The sequence below is a fragment of the Xenopus laevis genome, chromosome 1L (genome assembly GCF_017654675.1).
Source record: "Xenopus laevis strain J_2021 chromosome 1L, Xenopus_laevis_v10.1, whole genome shotgun sequence".
NCBI classification, from domain to species: Eukaryota; Metazoa; Chordata; class Amphibia; order Anura; family Pipidae; genus Xenopus; species Xenopus laevis.
The window spans coordinates 187,499,088-187,521,228 of NC_054371.1; the positions used below are offsets into that span (position 1 = coordinate 187,499,088).

The 22,141-nt window shown below is 37.8% G+C and overlaps 1 long non-coding RNA gene across 1 annotated transcript; it reads left to right on the plus strand.

The window, feature by feature from the left end:
- Positions 1-3: 3 nt before the first annotated feature.
- On the plus strand, positions 4-21,577 carry LOC108717347. The gene is made up of 3 exons (XR_001935842.2): positions 4-103; positions 15,353-15,458; positions 20,546-21,577. It is a non-coding gene; the product is annotated as an uncharacterized LOC108717347 (long non-coding RNA).
- Positions 21,578-22,141: the final 564 nt, after the last annotated feature.

The window sequence follows — 22,141 nt, forward strand, 5'->3', positions numbered from 1 at the left end:
GTCCCGCCCCCTGTCTCTGTGCTTCCGGTCGTGCTCAAATCCTTGTGATTATTCGCTGCCTGCTCTCATCCGCGGACATGTGGGTAGATACTGAGAGTCTAAGGTACATTGTGTCCTTTTCGTCATGTAACACACGTTGTATTTCTTACCACACCTTCCATTCTGATTTCTACAAGCTCCTTACCATAACATCTGTCCCTTCCCTTCTAAAGTGCATCACAGCAGGAGCTCTCATACTGTCAATAAACTACAACTCCCTGCAACCTTGGGTCTAGCAACATATACTTCAGTTATAGCTAGTGGGCTTCACATTAATAAAGCAACAACAGTATGACTCAGGAGAACCGTATGAATCAACTAATAATTGCGTTTTAATCAAATAATTCATTTTTTTCAAGTATATTTTTCTCTGTTATAATATAACATATAATACACAAAGCCATGAATAGCTTGTAAATATTATCCTTATAAACGGTGAGTTCTGATGTCATTAGTTATAAATGGTGAGTTCTGATGTCATTTCTGTCACATGACTCACTGAAACTTGTGTATTATAATAAATAAAGTACCCCCAGTTGCAAAATATAAAGATATTAGACGTTACCTCGGAGTTACATGACCTGTATAAAAACATACCTCCCAACTGTCCCTCTTTCGGAGGGACAGTCCCTCTTTTGACAGCTCAACCCGCAGTCCCTCATTTGTACTGGAAAGTCGCTCTTTTCTATGCACTGAACAGCCAGAAAAAGAAACAAAGTTTCTCACTTAATTGGCTTACTAAGATACTTTGTAACAATTTTGAGACACAAAAACACAGTTTAGATAAGGAGAAATATTTTCAAACTTTCATAACCTGCCAAATTTTGTAAAACAAACATGGTAATTAGGGGGTGTGGCCACAGAAAGGTTGTGTGGTCAAAAAAATTGCTGCGCTACGTGCGGGAAAAAAATTTTTGTCCCTCTTTTTACTTCCAAAATGTTGGGAGGTATGATAAAAACACCCTGCCTTCAGCCTCGTGTTTTTATATGGTCATAAAACTCCTCGGTAACTTATAATATTTTACAAGAGGGGGTACTTTATTCAATATATATATATATATATTGTACTTGATCCTAACTAAGCTATATAAATCAATATTGGTGGTGGCAGAACCACCATATTTAATGTTTAAATTACTTTTAGCAGATCTAAATTATGGAAACATCCCTTAACTGTAAAATCCCAGGTCCTGAGTATTCTGGATAACAGGTTCCATACATGTATACTATCTGACAATATCCAGGGCATACAATTTCTTCTTTATTAAATATAAATCATAACTAAAAAAAAAAGACGCAAAAAATAATACTTATCTGCATTGTTTATATCTGCATTATTTATGCCTCTATTGTGGATTTTTACATAATCATTATTTTTTTTATATTTAATAAAAATGATATTGTAGTGTATAGTGATTGGAACATATATTTCTTTCAGTGCCAGGCTAAATCAAGGAGGCATCCAAGGCAGGGAGTGATTGTCGATTGATTGCTGTGCACCTCAAAAAACTGTAGCTTGCTGAGGGGGGGAACAAATAACAGGAAAATAACATAGTGTAGTACTTTTTGATTTTGTTAGTTACACTCTTCGTGTTTTCTTTATATTTTTAATTTTTGTATATCAACTTGAGAGTGTTCCCAATAAGTGAGAGTTATATTAAATAAACGTAATGAATAAAAGTGAAAGATAAAAAATATAAATCAAAAATAAAATATGAAAATGCAAAAATGAAAAAGTAAAAAAAAATAAATGTGATATAATAGAACCCACACTTTGGATCGTAACAATTTTTACAGTGCTACAGATGGCTTTTGGTTATAGTGAAGTAGAAATCAAACTTTTAAAACCACTGTACTCCCAGTGGTATATTGTACTCATGAGACATGAGTATGCAATTCACTCCGCTCTTAATCTTCTTTTGTCCTTACTTGGGCGAAAAATAAAGTGACATGTGCAGAAGCGTTTTTTAAATCTTTAATAAATATTTAAAAATACACTCACAAACATTTTTGATAAAATCTCATGTAGAGTTAGTAAAATCTCAGTGTGTTTCTCCAGGTTTCTCAGTGTCCTTTACAGTTCATTGCACATATCCAAACAAGCTTCCACAATCCTCAGAACATAGTTATAAACGCTGACGCGTTTCGCCGTACTGGCTTCTTCCTAGACTGACTGTGGCAACTGGAGGGACACCTCCTGATATGGAGGAACATGTTTTTTTTATCCATTAGCACACATCAAGCTTTGCCCCAAACCAGTTGTCACAAAAAAACAACTGGCTTGCAATTTTTGATGGAAGCAGTTGTAATGATAAATAGGGCGATGACTCGTCACACCAAGTGGTTAGTATAAAAAGGTTTATTATACAGATTATTATACTTTACACCTAATCCATCTTTTGGTTCTAGATTCAGCCCAATTCCAGCATTCTTTGCAGGATTCGGATATGGACAAATCTTTAGGATTTGGTGAGAATTAACAATTAAAATAATTTAAAAGAGAACTAAAGACGTAGGGCAGAAATGTTTTACATTATGTTTTGAACTTTTATACCAGCAGTAAAGATATGTCTCCAAAGATGCCCCAGTAGCTCCCCATCTTCTTTTCTGCTGATTCACTGCACATGCTCTGTGCTGCTGTTAGTTAATGAGCTTAGGGGCTGATACACAATATACTGAATATATAAAAGTCACAAAATAAGACTGTTTAGTAAATAATTAGCATCAGAATTAATCTAATAATCAGTCGCGTAGTATCATCTTATATTACAGGCATCAATTTCTGCTTAATGATTTGCACCTACCCCTAAGCTTAGCTTCTCAACAGCTGCACAAAGAGCACTTAGCATGTGAGTGTCGGAGACACTACTAATAAAATCCAAGATGGGAAACTCCTGTGACAGCTTTGAAGACCTGGATCATTACCACTATGGATATGCTGAACCTTTTGGCTGGTTCAATAAGTATTTAAACTATGGCATTTCTAGCTGTATTAATTTTTAAGGTGTAGTTCTCCTTTAAGGGTCCTTACACACTGTGTACTCTTGCAATATAATCCATAATTAATTTCTTACGCTTCTAGGGAATGCAGGAACAAATGTAGCACATGCATCCTGACACAGGTGGACTGCAACAAACATGCACCTTGCTTTATTACATTTGACTTTGCTTTTTCTAGTTTCAGAAGGCCCACATGTAAGGCAGGGGCGTTTCATGGATCTTAGCAGTCCTTAAGGTGGCCTTTCAGGGCCACATCGCTAGTGCAGTGAGTGCTTTTTAAAAATCGGAATTTCGTCTCTTGAAGTTACCAGGATTGCCATTTTTCTGCCCTTGGTAAATTGTGGGTTGCTACCGCTTGAGGCAAGTTTCTCAACTCGCCTCATGACAGCAGTGCCCCTGATGTCATGATAACACCTGGTCCCAAGCATTCTGGATAATAGATTCCATTACTGTATTTTTCAAGCACGCAGATTTGGAACCAATTTTGAATTCATTATTTTATGCTAACCTTCAGAACTTTCTCCAAACTGTGTTAAACAAAACAGGCCACAAAATAAATAACATCAGACAGCCATAATCCGCAAACATTACAGATGAAACATAAAGGCTCGATTAAATGCTGAGCGTGACTCAACTTGTGATTAGCTCTGCGTGTTTTAAATGTTAAATCTCACAAACAAACAAACCCAAGGCTGTTTCTCTGTACCACTGACCACATTACTTTGGTGCTTTTGTGTGATTTTTGTGTTTGGGGAGGATAATTAAACACACAGGTTCCTTGATAATAGCTTTGGGGGCAATTCCATATATAATACCCAGAACACAAGATAAATACAGTGCAAATTACATACATCCCAAAGCACATAGCAGGAAACATACAATGTCAATTTCACTGATAATTCCATAACAGTATAAATACGTCAGTTTTGTTGAATAAGTTGAATTACAGGTGTATCTGTATACCTGGTAACCCATTTTTTCAGAAATTTCCCATAGACTCCATTATAAGCTAATTTTAAAAAATGATTTCCCTTGTTTTCTGTAATAATAAACCAGTACCTTGTACTTGATCCTAACTAAGATATAATTAATCCTTAATGAAGGCAAAACAATCCTGTTGGGTTTATTTGATGTTTAAATGATATATTAGTCAATTTAAAGTATGGAGATCCAAATAACTGAAATACCTCTTATGCAAAAAAACCCAGGTCCCAAGCATTTTGGATAATAGCTCCCATACCTGTAGTTGACTAACCCCAAAATCTCCAACCTGTTTATTTTAGTAAATTAATTGATGTTGGATGGGGTGGCTTAGCCTTCACTAAAATCAGCCCATAACCTTACTGATGTTAAGAATAGCGTTTATGCACAGGCTGCATTTATTTTCTATACTCTGTACCATTCCTCTAAGCCAGTTATCCCCAACCAGTAGCTCGTGAGCAACATGTTGCTCTCCAACCCCTTGGATGTTGCTCCCAGTGGCCTCAAAGCAGGTGTTTATTTTTGAATTCCAGGCAAGTTTTGGTTGTATAAAAACTATGGACACTGCCAAACAGAGCCTCAATGTAGGTTGACAGTCAACATAGGGGCTACCAAATGGCCAATAACAGCACTTATTTGGCACCCCAATAACATTTTTCATGCTGGTGTCGCTCCCCAACTCCTTTTAATTCTGCATGTTGCTCACGGGTTCAAAAGGTTGGGGATCGCTGTAAGCAAACAGACCTATGTTCCTTCTAGCATGGAACTATGTGCCTAACCCACTGATGCCTGTTGAATTCCAGAGGTGTTAAGGCTTTTAAGCTTTAACAGGATGAAATAACCTTGGAAGACACTTTTCTGTGTTTGCAGAATCACATTCACATATTAAAAGCTGCATTGGGCTAAAGCTGGCCATACAGATATTAGCCTCAAATCGTATGAACATTCGTATGGCTCAACTAACCATTCAGATTAAATACAGTTTGTAAAATAACAAATCAGATGATTTTCTGGTGAAGACAGCAATCGTACAAAAGTTATGTCCAACTAATAGTAGTGACAGTCACCCATTGATATCGTCAGATAGGCAATACATGCAGAAATATTTTCATTAGCTGACAGAAATCTTCTAACCTGTCCGACTGACTAAACGACCGATCGCCATGGTACAAAAATGCATTGGGACAATCCATAGACGTTACGAAAATCTTACAAAAAATGTTTCTAAAACTTATATTCAGTTGCAGTAACTTTGTATTTTTTATTTGTTAACGTTTCTTTTTTTAAGCAGTTCTGGGGGGGGGTCACCGACTATGTATTCTAAATTTATATATTTCTTATCTTTGTCCCTGCTGAGCAGAATCCCCGAGTTTTATTAAAGGCAGCTGTTAGAATTGATACAATAGTTGCTAATACTCCAGAGTTGCTGCTGAGAAATGTATCAACTAAATGTTGCAAAAGTGTAACAGTTCAGAGCCAGTACCTGAACGACTGAGCTGTCAGACAGAGACAGGAACATTACATTTTAATGGTAAAAAATGGAAAGCGATTGAAAAAACTGTTTATTTCTGGTGAACAATCTGAAAACAACCGAACTGAAAAAAAAGTGTTTGGAAGGTGAACAACACATTTAAATGGATTGGTCTTATAGAATTGATCTATAGAGCATATTTTGCATTAAAAAAAAACAAACAAAAAATAGCCACAAGGTGGCATCATTATAATTTATATTACTGAAAAAAACAGCAAGTTGAATTTTAAAGAACACTTAATGGCTCATTTACTAATGTGGACAAAGTACAGTACTTTTAAAAACAGTTCAAGTTATTTTCCTCAGAATTCCAGTGGGATCCACAGACCAGAACAAAAGATTGCACCAGAAAATGCAGGCACAAACTTTTGCACCAGCTAATAAATGTAGGTACAACTTGTACTCACCACATAAAGGGCAGCAAATGTACAAGATTCCGTTGTCTGCTTATATGCTCTTCAGCTGAGTGTGGTTTTAATATTACAAAATTATGTGTGCGTGGGCACATATTCAAAGGGAGCGATGTACTTAATATGCATTTAGGACAAGTGGTAGCTTCAGGGTTACTTTGCACCTACTTACCTATTCCCTCTGCTGCAAAATATAAGGAAATTAGAAGTTACCTTGGAGTTCCCTGACCTGTATAAAAATAGGCCTTCCGCCTCATGTTTTCATATGGTCATGGAATGCCATTGTAACTTATAACATCCTTATGTTTTACAAGAGGGGGTACTTTATTCACTATATAAAGTACTGCTGTCCTGCACTGGTAAAAGTTCTGTATTTGCTTCCGAAAGACTAATATAGGTTATATAAATAAACTGCACATAACAGATAAAACTCCATTGTATTGAACAGGGCTTAGGTGCTATGTATCCTGTGCCTTTTCTCATTTTTTCCAGCTTGAATTGCTAATACTGTTTAGCTGTGGTTAGATCATCCACTCAGCAATATTTTCTTTTACATTTTATTAGATGTAACAACTTAACATAATAAAACACTTATCTTTCTGTCTTGCTGAGCATTTTCTCATATAGGGGGATAAGGAAAAATGTTAAAGCAAAACTCCAAAACAGTAAATAGTATATTAGTGTTAAAATAAGGTAAACACAACATAATGAAAACCCGATCTCAGAAGACATGTGAGGTCACACTACACTCTTCTGCTTATATCCACCCCTTTGGCTAATGGCCTAGCCTTCTGCTGCATACCTTTTGCCAGATCTTATATTGCAAGGTCCCAAGAGCTCCCACAAAGGCAGACAAGGATTCCAAACATAAAAAGCAGGAGGAGGCTGGAGCAGAGCAAGTATAGAGAGACTTCAAAGAAAGCTACAGGAATAGGGCAGAGAGGGTCAATATCATCTGAGCTGAAACAGGACAATCCTTAGGGGGAAATTTACTAAGATGCAAAAATTTTCACACCAATTGCTACACTTCACCAGGCAAAAATTCGCTCAGACAACGCTAATTTACTAAAATGCAAAGTTGCGTCCAGGGCGCAGAGCGCTGGCAAATTTTCGCTAGCGTTACTTTGGCAATCAAAGTGAAGTTGCGCTAGCATTCAATTATGCCTAGCGCAACTTCGTTAGAGGTCTTCGCTCAGTCTAATTTGCATATTGTGGGAAATTTAAAGTTGAATGGCCGTATATGTTGCAGCAAATACATTACATTACACAAGTCCATGGAACCTTAATGAAGAAAATAGAGTTGTTATAATGCCCTACACATGAGCCCACTGTATAGTTAATGTTCCATATGTTAGAAAATGTATGGGGGAACCCTGTTTGCAGGCTATCGCTATGAAAAAAAGGAAAAGACGCCAGCATTTTTTGGACTTAGAAACTTTTGCCACTAAAAATATGATGTAAGTAACAGAAGATTGAGGAAGATCTATGCACGCCAATGCACTTCGTCTGGTCTGAGCTGGTGAAGGCAAGTCTGGCGAAAGAGGTCCACATCTTAGTGAATTTGCATAGTAACGTCCATTCGCCAGAGCCAAAATTCGCCTGGCGATAGAGTGCAAATAAACGCTATAATCTGTCTCTTTCGCTAGCAAAGTTACACCTACGCCCGTTAGTAAATTGGTGAAGGGCCTAAAAACCTTAACTCTGGCGAATCGTCTTCATCGTTAGTCACTTCGCCCTTTAGTAAATTTACCCCTTAGTCTCACTACCAAGAGGTTTAGAACCAGACTCGGTTGGACAAAAGCAGTGCCAACATGGGAGTTACAAAAGCTTGAATTATTTCAATGATTTCATGTTTCCATAACTTTGTTTTGATCTTAATGGGCCCTGATAGCCAAATGGTCAGCCACTGTAAAACTGCCACTAGACCATTTGGGGGTGAATCCAGAACCAAGCTGGTCCTGGAGAACAAGCCAAAATCCAATATGGCATCCTTAGGGTTAAATTATCTCAAAGACAGAATTCATCAAAAGGTTAGGGTTGGCAGCTAAAGTGGTGAGAAACAGGCTAAAAGGCAGGAACAAAGATAACAATAATACACACGGGAATTAAGGAAACTAAAACTCTCATTAAACTCGGGTCTTGGTATCTTTTTATTTTATTTTTTTTAAAACACTTTATTTTCAATGTTTAGAACAACTGATATCATCAAGTATCTGTGACAATAGGTTTCAGTTATTAAGTGACAGGTAATAAAAATCACATGGTACAATCAGAAGGATATTGCGCACAGTACTACTATAGCATTGTCAAGTGCTGTATGCAAACTTATACAACCTAAAGAAAAATAGAAGAAAGAAAAGAAGAAAAAGAAAAAAAAAGGGCAAAGAAAAGTATATATGCAGGCTTAGGGTGATATTCAAGTAACATATCTAAGAAGGGGGTCAGGTGTTAACTGTTGTGTCAAATATAGTGTGAGTCAACTTTCAGGGAAGCAGGAGACCCAGGAGCTCCATGTCTCAATATATTTGGGCATTGAGGTATTACTAAGTGCCGAGAGGTACTCCATATGCTTTATTTCCACAATCTTATTCTGTAATTCCCCCATCGTGGGCTTGGTGGGTTGTTTCCATTTCTGGCATAGCAATCTCCTGGCTGAAGACAAGAATCTTTTTATTTTTAATATAGTGCCAAGCTACAGCACAGTGACATTAAGTACTAATGTGTCTACTCTTTCCCCTTCCCATCTTTCTTTCTATTCTGTCTCCTACCCCAACTGTCTATTTTCAAATTTTATTGTGTTATACAGATATCAAGAAACCTTGTTAAAAGTGATTGATTTGATTAACAAACTCATGGAATAATGATATTTGTATACCCATTTTGTCATAACGAGCATACAATACTATGTACAGTTTCTCTGCTTTAAATTATGCTATTTACCTTTGAAAATACAATAAAAAAGTTTAAACAAAAAAAAAAAAGTACTAATGTGTCATTACATCAGTGCTGGAGACCTGGACAAAAAATTTGCAGCACAGACTGGTGTTGTAGAGAGATTCAGTGCATCCCTAATTGCTATAATGGGCCTATACAATAAATATATGATCCAATCTAAGATATAATCAATCCTTATTGGAAGCAAAAGCAGCCTATTGGGTTTATTTCATGTTTACATGATTTTCTAGTAGGCTTAAGGTATGAAGATCCAAATTACGGAAAGATCCATTATCCGGAAAACCCCAGGTCCCATACCTGTATATACAGTATCAGAATACCTGGTGACCCAGTAAATTATCAGAGAAATGATCTTATATCACACGGTGAAGACTTGCAGGCAATAATCCTTTTTACCAGAAGCAAAGACTATAAGATCCAAAATAAAGGTCACATTTGTTCCCAATTTAAAAACAAGGGATACAGAGTACGTTGAAAGATGGTTTCCAACAGGTGAAGTGAAATATTCAAGTAATTAGTTTGTCATTTTAACTGATGTATAAAAATTCCGGGTCCTTTTTAACTACTGTGGCTGGAGTCAAACAGAGCCTTCATAAGAATAAGTAACATTAAAGAAGGCTTAGTTTCCCCAAAAAGAGATCAACAGCCATATCTAAGTATAAAGTTACAGTATAGTCTCTCCAATGAAAAGCCATCTATGTGTAGCCTCCCCAACAAAAAATTTACCCTCCTCCGACCCCTACCAATAGATATTTAATTGTGTATCCAGTGGCATTTCACTATTCTGAAAATCGGGGGGCAGATTTACTAAGCTCGAGTGAATAATTCGAATGAAAAAATATTAGAATTTCGAAGTAATTTTTTGGGTACTTCGACCATCGAATTGGTCAAATTCTATCGAATGAAATGATTTGAACGATTCGAACTAAAAAATCGTTCGACCATTCGATAATCAAAGTACTGTCTCTTAAAAAAAAAAAACGACTTCATACTTGCCAACTTAAACCTACCGAAGTCCAATTTTAGCCTGTGGGGACCTTCCCCAGCACTTTTCAAGGTTTTTTTTTTGTCGAATCCTTCCATCGATCGCTTAAAATCATTCGATTAGCTTTTGCGCTAAGATCCTTTGAATTCGATATTCGAATTCGAAGGATTTTACTTCGAGGGTCGAATTCGAGGGTTGTATAACCCTCAAAATTCGACCCTTGATAAATCTGCCCCTAAGTGTTGGCTCAGCTAAGTAAGTAAGCCAGCTAAAACTACTATTTATTCCAACAGAAGTGAATTTGCCTTAGCATCAAAGCATAAACCTTATTAATTTTGTAAAATTTTACAGTATAGTTCCTATCAGTTTTCGCGGCTTTCATTACCATAGCACTCGTATTAAAATCACTCACCCATCAAATAGGATACATGGTCCTGATTTCCACAAGGTGATGCTCACATCTTATATCCCTCATTAATATGTTTAATAAAACTTTGTAGTGCTCTGTGCTTTTGATTTGACTTAAATTGTAGCCAGAAGGCCAACAGAATGCAAAATAATATTTATATTTATATGAGCAAAACATGCGATGAACAGTACCAATGGCATACATTATAAGAGAGTGTGTCTAACAGCAGTCTTAGTGGCAGATTCCCTAAATGGCAAAGTGACTAACGCTAGCGAAAATTTGCCAGCGTGATGTCATTTTGTAACTACACCGATTCCCTAACGGGCGCAGACATCACTTCGGTAGCGAAGGAGATAGACGCGAATTTTCGCTCTGGTGAACAGATGTAACTCTGCAAATTCAGTAAGATGCAGATTTTAGTGAACGTTACCTCTTGCGCCAGACTTGCCTTCGCCACCTCAGACCAGGCGAAGTGCAATGGAGTGGATAGGACTTCCTAATTTTTTTGTTGAAAAAAATTCTAAGTCCCAAAAAAACGCTGGTGTCTTTTCATTTTTTTTGAGTGATAGCCTGCAAAAGACCATAAATTTTTTTTTGGGTAGCCCCTACATTTCCTAACATATGGCACATATACTATACACTGGGCTCATGTGTAGGGCATTATAACAACTCTATTTTCTTTTATTAAGGTTCCCTGGGCTTGTGTAGTGTAATGTATTTGCTGCAACATATATGTCCATTCAACTTTCATTTCCCGCCTTATGTAAATTAGCCAACGCTAGCGTAACTTTGCTTTGCTTGCCGAAGTAATGCTAGCCAAAATTCGCCAGCGTTCTGCGCCCTGGACGCATTTTAGTGGACGCATTTTAGGGAATTAGCGTTGTCCTGACCAATTTAGTGTTGCAAAGTGGGCAAAGCAGTTGCTAGCGAGTTTGCCCCACTTAGGGAATTTGCCCCTTAACACTAGACAAAGACAGACTCTGACACAAAGATTTCAAAATAAATTGTAAACCTAGTTGCTACTGAATCCATTATCTGGCCGTCCCTTTCTATCCTTTGCATTGCGTCTCTTGACTAGTTGGATCATTGACATCAAGACACCCATTGGCACACCCTGTCCTAAAATTATACTGCTTGGAGATCAGCACCCCTAAGAAATAAGCCAGAAGAAGAAAATGAGGTTGAGTATTGTGTCATGGGTGATATCTACTTAGCATCAGTAGCATATTCAGGTCCGGTGCTGTGATGTCAGGGTGGGCCACGCATGCACATGATGTCACAACCAGACGCTAGTAGACTCCCTACCCCCCACTTCTGCTGCTGGATTTAATAGGAAAGCTTCAGGCATCAGGGGAAGTAATTTTTTTAAAGGAATTTTTTTTATCATACAGGCATCTGAGGACTGCCCTCTTAAAGCTGCCACCCTAGATACCGGTCCTTGAGCGTCTGTATGAAAAATACACCCCTACTTGGCATGTGGGGTGATCCCATAAAGCCTTGAAGATAGCAGCGTAGGGAAAAACAAGTGACAGACAGATACTACTTTTTGTAACAATTACATTAAAAAATATTATTTTCAATCTCTGAAAACAATAATGTATATTGGACGTTTGGTTAAAAGGACATTTTATCTAACTAGACAGTATGAAGGAGGGGTACCTACTTACAGAGTTCTAAAAACAGGTGGTACACAGTGATTTATTTATGGCAGCCAGGTGTATTCAGGGGAGAATGTCTTGAATTTTGCTGTCAGTCTATGTAGTACTGACAATTTGAGTGATGAATATGTATGTGTCATTTGCAGGATATTAATAACATTAGTGTACTTTAGATTGACACCTGGGGATGAACATTACTTCATCTAAGTGAAACCTCATCCTGACATGCTGGACCATTTAAATACTACCAATTTTCACCACCATTGTACACAGAGTCAGTAAAATCATCTATTGCAGTATGTTTTAGTTCAGGTAGCTAAATCCTGAAGTGCAATATTAGTTTCATTATTATTTACATGTATTTATAAACTGCCAACCTGTTCCACAGTGCTGGACAGTTACACATTACACACAATCAATGACTGATACAGGTAATATAGAGGGCCCTGCTCATTATAGCTTGCACTCTATAATACACTTTCTCCTTTAGGGAATATTAAAAGTGAAAGGAAATATGGAAAGGCACTACAATTTGGGTTTGCCAATCATTTGTATTTTGTTTCAATATTATCTCAGCTGATGTTACTTTTCCCAAGGCACTGTAGGAGGTTGAAAAGGTGAATTTTGATTTTTTTGGAGCAAAAGGGAAAATGTCTGGGCTGTGAAATAACTACCTAAGCACAAGCTTGTTTTTATTGCCAGTATTTCAAAGCATTACAGGGTGCTTACTCTTGTGCAGAATGTGAGCCACTCAGACAGATGTTCTCACACAACAAATAAGTACCATGATTACTCTGGCCATCTTCTTCATTCCTTTGTCTTGGTCTCCCTAATAGCACACAACATAATACAGCAGCCATAGCATGAGTAATTGCTCCCTTTCTAAGAGTCTACAGGAAAAAATGAAAAGCTATACAAAGGCAAGAAAATGTCTGCACTACTGTAGAAAATCTTTTCTTTCCAGAGATGTTACACATTTTACATGTACAAAACACGACACACGCTTGCTTAGCCTTAGATCCATGCATTTCTACATAAATCTGGCAAGATTTCTTTAACATATGTACCACAGGCATAAACTCGAATGAGGATTAAAGGGACTGTACAATAAAGGTCTTAGAAATAATCTCCTTTTTAAAGGCTGTAAATGGTTTCTGTAATTTTTATTATTCGACAAGAATTTAAAAATACAAGTCTGGGAATGATAGACCATGTTCCATGAATTAAACTAAAGCCGTAAATTATAAACTACAATCTCCACAGAATTTCTGCTTGGTAACCCATTGTCAACACTGCTCTGAAAAGAAAGACACTTTACCAATTTACAGACCTCTGTATTACTTCTTTAGAAAAAATAAGCATTTGGGATTTTGGGTCTTGATAACAGAAATGTAGGATAAACAGTGTTGGACTGTTGCCTCAGGGGCCCCCATGCCGTCCCTTGGGCCCCTCTAGCCACAAAGCTCCCTCTGACTGCCCCCAGCCACAACCCCCCTCCAGCCCCCCCCCCATCCCAGCCGAACCTACCTCTGTTGCCCACACACATACTTTTCCTTTCATTCTGCAATGACTGGGGCCAGGGAGGGAGGTCGAAGCAGCAACCGGGGCCAGGAAGGGAGGTCAGGAAAGCTGCAATGCTTCAAGCAATGAGCGGGTCTGAGCCAGCAGGGCCCACAAGATCCAGGGCCAACCAGGCTTTTTCCCAGTCTTCTGCAAGCCCAGTCTGATATTGCAGATAAAAGTTAAGGTGTCGTAAATCCAAACGTAGCATTTTACATGAATAAACATAAATTCCATTATACATAAATGACACATTTTCAATTACAGTATTTAAAAGTTATTTGCAAATGTAATTGCTATTAATATAAATATTTTGTGCTATTCCCAGCACTGCTAGACCTGACTACATGTACCATTAATAATATGTTGCAATAGTCAGCTCTTCTCCATCTCAAATTGCATTGCCAGAATGTATTGCGTAGGTCTACGATTAAACTTCTTTACAAGACACAGAAAGCCCATGGCATTGTGGGGATACAAACTACTGCCTTTTTTTTTTTTTTTTTTTTTTTTTACTGTGCTTTTTTCAAGGGAACATGTAGTTACAACAAGTATTGAGACAATAGCAAGAGACGGTCTGATAATGTTTTAATAGCAAATGCATTTACAAATACAGGTATGGGATCCATAACCTGAAGACCTGTTATCCAAAATGCTTAGTCCCATAGGGGCAAATTCACTAACCTGTCGAAATTTGACGACTTCGCTCACTTCACCACACTTTGGCAGGCGAAAATTTGGCATGCAAAGTTGTATCCAGGGCCACGAACGATGGCAAAGTTTCGCTAGCATTAATTTGGCTAATTTGCATACGGCCGGAAGTTAAATTTCAATGGACGTATATGTTGCAGCAAATACATTACACTCCACATGATCAGGGAACCTTAATAAAAGAAAATAAAGTTGTTATATTGCCCTACAAATGTGCCCAGTGTATAGTTTATGTGCCATATGTTAGAAAATGTAGGGGGGAAGCCAGGTACCCTAAAACAAATTTACAATCTTTGCAGCCTATCACCCTGAAAAACTGGAAAGTCACCAGTGTTTTTTGGAACTTTCAATTTTTTTGAGGAACTCCTATCTACTCTATTGCATTTCGCCTGGTCTGAGGTGGCTAAGGCAAGTCTGGCGCAAGAGGTAACGTTCATTAAAACAGGCATCTGACTGAATTTGCGTTGTTACGTCCATTCGCCAGAGCGAAAATTCTCCTGGCGTTAGAGTGCGAAGTATCGCTACAATCTATCTCCTTCGCTAGCAAATTTAGGCCAGCGTTAGTCACTTTGCCATAGTTAATTTGCCCCACAGACTCCATTATAATCAATTAAATCAATTAAAAATATTATTTTTCTCTGTAATAATGAAACAGTACCTTGTACTTAATTGCAACTAGGATACACATCATGTTACATACATGTTAAAATGCCCGCGTGGCATAGTGTAAGTGGGCCAGACTATACGTAAAGTAAAGGAAAGGATAAAAGAACATAAATGGGGACATTCGGAACTTTAAAAAAGATACAGCAACCGACACCCCTGTTTCACGTCACTTTAACCTGAACAAACACCATGGGGCCCATTTACTTAGCTCGAGTGAAGGAATAGAGGGAAAAAAACTTCGAATTTCGAATATTTTTTTTGGCTACTTCGACCATCGAATGGGCTTCTTCGACCTTCGAATCGAACGATTCGAATTAAAAATCGTTCGAATATTCGACCATTCGATAGTCGAAGTACTGTCTCTTTAAAAGTTACATCTCCTAGAACAAACATGTTTATACAATGTTGCTATTTCTGTTCACTAACCTAATTTTGTATCTTTTTCAGTGAGAAGCGGCTGCCCTATTGTTACAGATTAGAATAGACACAAGAATCTACAGTATCAGCACTACAGAGTGGTAAAATAATCTGGGCAGTATCACTATTGAGGCAGGTAATGTAAATATTAAAAGTGTATTCGTGCATTTAGTGCTTAATCAACAGTATATAAAAGACTGTTTCATGAAAAGTGAAAGCTTGAAGCAAATTCTTTGTAGGCATCTCTGCAGTACAAGGGGTTAAGTGTACCTATTGGATTTTATTGGACACTATGTATGGACTTATCACCAAAATGGACTCTTTGAATTTTGGATGTAGTACTGTTTTTATGTACACTACACTGGAGCAATAATGGAGGTCAGGCAAAAAAATCCCCATTACAGTGACCCCTTAAGTCCAATTTTCTAATTACCTATCACCCTATCACGGTGGGGGGAGGAGTTTTATGTATTTAAAGCCTTTTGTATGATGTGCACCTTTGAACACTTGGGAAAGGGCCACACTGCTCAAAACATGTTGTGTTGAATAAACCTTGCAGCAAAGTATCTGTGGTTTTTTAGCCTGTTTTGTCCACAATTTGTCCACAACGGAATTTGCACTTGCCTTGGCTTCTAAATGGGACAGAAGCAGTGGCACAGGCAAGTTATCGTGTAACTGGTATCAACTCTTATAATTCCTAGGATACACATCATCCTTATTGGATGCAAAACAATCCTATTGGGTTCATATAATTTTTTATTTTTAAATAGACTTCCCTTATTTGGAACCCCCCCTGGTCCTAAGCATTCTGGATAACAGGTCCCATACCTATAACAGGAAAAACATCTAAAATGTGGCATTCATTTATACTAATAGGCTGTGTAAAGGTACATTTGCTTTTATTTAGCAGTATGTCACGGTTGGCACCCTTTAACAGCCGCCTTTAACAGCCGCTTTTCACCTCGGGAGGAGCATTCGGCTAATTGGATGCCGCCAGGTCTTATTAAGAGAGGTGCAAAGTGAGGGGTTCTGAATCAGCAAAGGGGCACAACAGTAAAGCAGAAGTCTTTTGGGCAGAAGGTCGCATTCCAAGCGTAGACAAGAAGTGAAGTCAGATCGGGTCGGGGCAGGCAGAGTACAAGTGGAGTCAGACAGGCAAGGGTCAAACCAGGAGATCAAGCAGGCGGGATACGGAATAGAGAAGTTGGTTACCAGGCAGGGTCAGGATTTTGGAAGTCAGGATCGTCAGGAGCAGGCAGGAGTCACAACAGGTAGTCAAATCACAAGATACAGAAGCTTTAAACAGCACAGAGGCACCAGGAACTCTCAATGAGGAAACCTGTAACGGGCAAAGTTCTGCAGCCCAAATGTGCCTTTTAAACTATTCAAATGTCACGCCATTGCGCAATGACGCCAGCGTGATTGTGCCCAGAAAATCCAGAAGTGCACGGCGCTCGCCCTAAGGCAGTGTATAGGAGGATGCCAAAGAAGAAACACCGGCCCACTGGACCACCAGGGTGAGTGGACTTTACACAGTAGTTATATTCCCTTGGAATATGGAAAATGTGTTGGTAAAACCGTTCATGCTAAGGAAAGTAGCAGATGATGATTGTCCATAATTTAATTTCAACATATTTTGTAGCTTCTAGTTGAGAGAAGAAGACAAACTCAACTGAATTTTATTTTCAAATTGGCTTAAATGGCCATCTTTTCTGAACAGCTCGGAACTAGTAGACATCCAGCCCTTATTTAAAACTTTCTTCTCTGTCTGCTAGTACAATTCCATTAGCTGAGAACTGCACAACGTTACTGCTAGCTAACTCAGTTGAATAAAAACTTCCTTGAAAACGTTTTTTTATAATTATATGAGTATACATAGTAGTAAATAGTGTATACCTCCATGCAATGTAATGCATGTTCCCAATGTACACTTGTTTCACATGATTATATTACTCATTAAACACTTCTTCTACGGTGTTACTTGCCTTCTTTGTACAAGATACTTTTTGGGCATTGTGACCAAAACAACTAAATATTCTAAAAGGGGTGCTATGATAGACTTTCCCTTTTCCTGTGGTCCTTTTCCATGAAGGATTTACTTAACCAAGTCTCACATTACTCAACATTATTACATTTACATTTAATCTATTTACACAGAAACATTGAACGCAATGCCTACATCTAGTGATGGGCGAATTTGTGCCGAAAAATTCATGAAACGGTGCCAGCGTCTCATGTTTTTCGACTTTTTTTTACGCCAGCGAATTTTTACCAGCGAATTTTTGCGGCCGTTTCGTGAATGTATTTGCCGGCGGCAAATCGCGCAAATTTGGCGCGAATTTGCGCCTTGTGAATTAATTTGCCCATCACTACCTACATCAATAAACAAATAAAAGTAACATTAGTACTCTGCTGTACAATATTAAAGGGGTTGTTCACCTTTGAGTTAATTTTCGTTATGTTATAGAATTGCCAAATCTAAGTAACTTCTCAATTTACCTTCATTTTAATTTTTTTTTATAGTTTTTACATTATTTGCCTTCTTCTTCTGCCTCGTTCCAACTTTAAAAAGGGGGACACTGATAACATGTAAAAAAACAAATGGATTGATGAGTCAATTTTTGGCCAAGTTTTGCCACTAAAATGACACCCATAGACTCCAATGGGTAAAAAAAATGCTTAAAAAAAATTGTTTTGAAAAAAATGTTGTCGTCCATAGACTTCAATGAATTTCACAAATTTTTGGTGAAGCGAAACTGCTCAGATTCACCAATAGCCTAACCTTTCAAACCATTTTTTACTTTTTATTACTTTTTTATTACCGTATATACTCGAGTATAAGCCGAGTTTTTCAGCCCCCAAAATATGCTGAAAAACTCTACCTCGGCTTATACTCGGGTGAAGCGCAAAAACGGTCGCCGGCATCTAAGAATAGTCGCCAGCGTCTAAGAACAGTCACCGGCGCCTAAGAATAGTCACCGGTGTCCAAGAATAGTTGCCGGCGTCCAAGAATAGTCTCCAAGAATATTGGCCGGCGTCCAAGAATGGTCGCCGGCATCCAAAAACGAGAAGCCAGCACCTCCAATGGGAGCAGAAACCCTCAATTTTTTGATTGAAACTTACCAGAAGCTGCTGCATTTCTCACCCTAGGCTTATACTCGAGTCAATAAGCTTTCCCAGTTTTTGGAGGTAAAATAAGGTACCTCGGCTTATACTCGGGACGGCTTATACGCGAGTATATACGGTACTCATCTTTCTATTCAGGCCCCTTTCTTATTTATATTCCAGTCTCTTATTAAAATTAGTGCATGGTTGCTAGGGTAATTTTGACACTAGCAACAGATTGCTGAAATTGCAAACTGGAGAGCCGCTGAATAGAAAGCTAAATAACTAAAAAAAACACAAATAAACAATGAAAACCAGATGCAAATTGTCTCAAAATATCATTCTCTGCATCATACTAAAACTTAATTTAAAGTTGAACAACCCCATTAATAAACTTGCATCCAGAATAGGAACCATTGACTGAGCTCTCACTTTAGAGCCAGATAAAATTTGGGAGCATGTATTGCTACATCAGTCAGAAAAAATGGTATACTGGAGAAACAGAATAGATAGTATGGGGACCCATCTATGGGCCCTACATATATATTAGGAATACCTGAGTAGTGCCATTTGTTGCTACACCAGATAGTGAACTTATATTAATAATACAATTTCACAAGGAGCATTTGCAGTTTGTTGAAATAAATGTTTGCCGTTTGTAAAGATGCATTTAAAGATTATTGCAGTAATAAGACTCTATGGCTATCTTTGTCATGTGTTCAGTTGCAGTATCACATTTCACCTGTTTTGCTGGAAGGCAAATGTTTTCCAAAGGCTGCCAAAGAACAAAGCCACAGACTATGAGAACATAAGAGTACAGTTTCTGTTGCAGACAATCCAACTAATGTTTAAAATGCAATAACTCTTGAACAAAGAATGTCACAAAAAAGTCAGACACTCCCCAATCTGATCTGCTGGAATTGTTATACAACAATTTGCTATTCCAGCCTGCAGCACCGCCTCCTCCCTTTCCTATATTTGGGCTTGCCTCCTGTTTTTTCAGAATTTCCCTTTAATTACTCTACAATCCACAAGAGCCATTTTCCACATGAGACCTTTATCTTTTCTTGATTCACACCTCTGGGACATGCAGACTCATCTGCTAGTCTAGTTCAGCATTGAAGGACTGTTGCAAAAACAATCTGATAAATGAAAGATTTCAGTAGCTTCTTCAGCATTGACCATAGCTAGTTTGTGGACTTTTATTGCTTATTTTTATCTTTGTAGAATGCAAGCTCCTTGGCTCAATAATGTTCATCTTGAGTGTATTATATCTCTTATTTAATACTCCTATATACTATAATACACAACATCCAAGAATATTCTGTAAGTTACATCCTTATAATACACAAGGGCCATAAATATCCTGTCAATTATAGCATTATATAATCTGCTTAGTGATGCAATCTATTATAAGTGGTGCTTAGTGATGTAATTTGTGTCACATTATTCATTGAAATTGTGTATTATAATAAATAATGTTCTCCTGGGTTGAAAATATGAGGATTTTAAAAGTCACCTCGGTGGTCCATGACCTGTACACTTGGCCTTTTTTGGTCGTGGAATTCCTCTGTGACTTATAATATTCTTATATTTTACAGTAGGGGATACAATATTTCAATATATATATATAGAGAGAGAGAGTGTGAGAGAGAACTATATTAAACTGGTGGTTCATGTTATAGAATGGCTAATTCTAAGCAATATTTCAATTTGCCTTCATTTTTTCTTTTTTTTATAGTTTTTGAATGATTTGCCTTCTTCTTCTTCTGATGCTTTCCAGCATTCACTGACCCCAGCTAAAAAAAAATGCTCTTTAAGGTTTCAAATTGTTTGTTATTGCTACTTTGTATTCTCCTTTTTTTATATTCAGGCCCTCTCCTATTTTTATTCCAGTTTATTATTCAAATAAATGCAAGGTTGCTAGGGTAATTTGGAAAAAGTTGCAAACCAGAGAGCTGCTGAAATACTCACATTTGGTCCTGAAAATGGATAATTCATCCACTAAAGATGTAAAAATGCATGTGTAAAGTCTGAAAGGGGTGATGGGAATGCAAGAAGGAATGGAAGCCCAGTATCTATGTTTTATAGATCTATGTTTTATATGTTTTTATACAGGCATGATGGCAGTTCTGGAGAATGGCTGATCAGTGCTTTCCATGCCATGTCCACAAAAACTACAAAAGCAGAATGTAAGCAGGAGATTAAATGACATGCACCATAAAAATGAACAGAGCTGGACTTTCAAGTCTGATGTTGCCTTGCACAGGAAAGACATGAAAAAGGGCATCTGATATTTCTCATCCATTTCCTAAACAAAGCAACAGAACAGATCAGAAGAGATCCCTATCTTTCTGTGGAACATATTCTCCCTAACTGTACAGTCAGAAAACTGACCAGCAGGTGATGCTGTTGTTAAAAATGGCATACATTAGTTTAAACAAAAAGTGAGTGGTGCTCCAGAATAAAAAATAAATGGCTCACCAAGTTGATTGTATGGTCCAGGTGCACCAGTCCCAGACCCCCAGCTTCAGGGAGTGGCAAACCGATATACAGAACAAAAAGATAGGGCTATCAAGTACCATGTAGGTACGGAATGCGTAGGGCCTATGGAGATGCATTTATACTTTTAATTATGATCAATAAAGACACTTTTTAACTTATACTTTGGCCCTGTGTGCCTAGTGCCAGATAGCCCTATCTTTTTGTTCCATACATTAGTTTAAAAGCAGCCTAAATAATTACAAAATTGCTTAGAATGAGAACTCTGAGCAATTTTACATTAAATTGTAAAATAGGGATGTCTGCATGCCTGCCCCATGCCACCTCATGTATACAGTGCTGCCTAACACAGGAGAAGTTGTGTTTATTGGAAAACCCCAGGATATTGCATTCCAGCTTGAGCACAAGGACCTACACTCTTGGGTGCGCATGGTGGCTTGTGCCAGTTTTTTGCACTTTGCACCTTTCTCCGACATTTATAAATGAGCCCTCTAGTCTGCATTAAACAGCTATAAATTCTGTTTTCTAAAAGATTAAGGCAGCCATTGTTGAAGAAGGCATCTGATTACACTGTACTGGAATGCTCTGGACCTGGGGTTATCTCTCTGTAATTTGGATCTGCATACCTTAAAGGGGTTGTTCAACTTCCAAAAACTTTTTTCAATTCAGTTGTTTTTAGATTGTTACTCAGAAATAAAGACTTTTTCCAATTACTTTCCATTATTTATTTTTTACTGTTTTTCCAAAATCTAAGTTTAAAGTTGAATGTTCCTGTCTCTGGTGTTTGAGTCTGACAGCTCAGTAATTCAGGTGCAGACTCTGAACTGTTACACTTTTGCAACATTTAGTTGATACATTTCTCAGCAGCATCTCTGGAGTATTAGCAACTATTGCATCAATTCTAACAGCTGCCTGTAATAAAACCCAGAGATTCTGCTCAGCAGGGACAAAGATAAGAAATATATCAACTAAATATATCAATTTAGAACAGTTTACAGGATCGGCGACCCCCCCTCACAGGGCTGCTTCAGAAGGTGAAAAAAAACACTTTACACTTCAATATTAGAAAAACGGTCACACATAGAAAATAGAGAGTCATTGGAAAAAGTCATTATTTCTGGTTATCTATCTGAAAACAAATAGTTGTTTGAAGGTGAACAACCCCTTTAAGTCTATTAGACATTATCTAAACATTAATGTAGGGACCCGTAG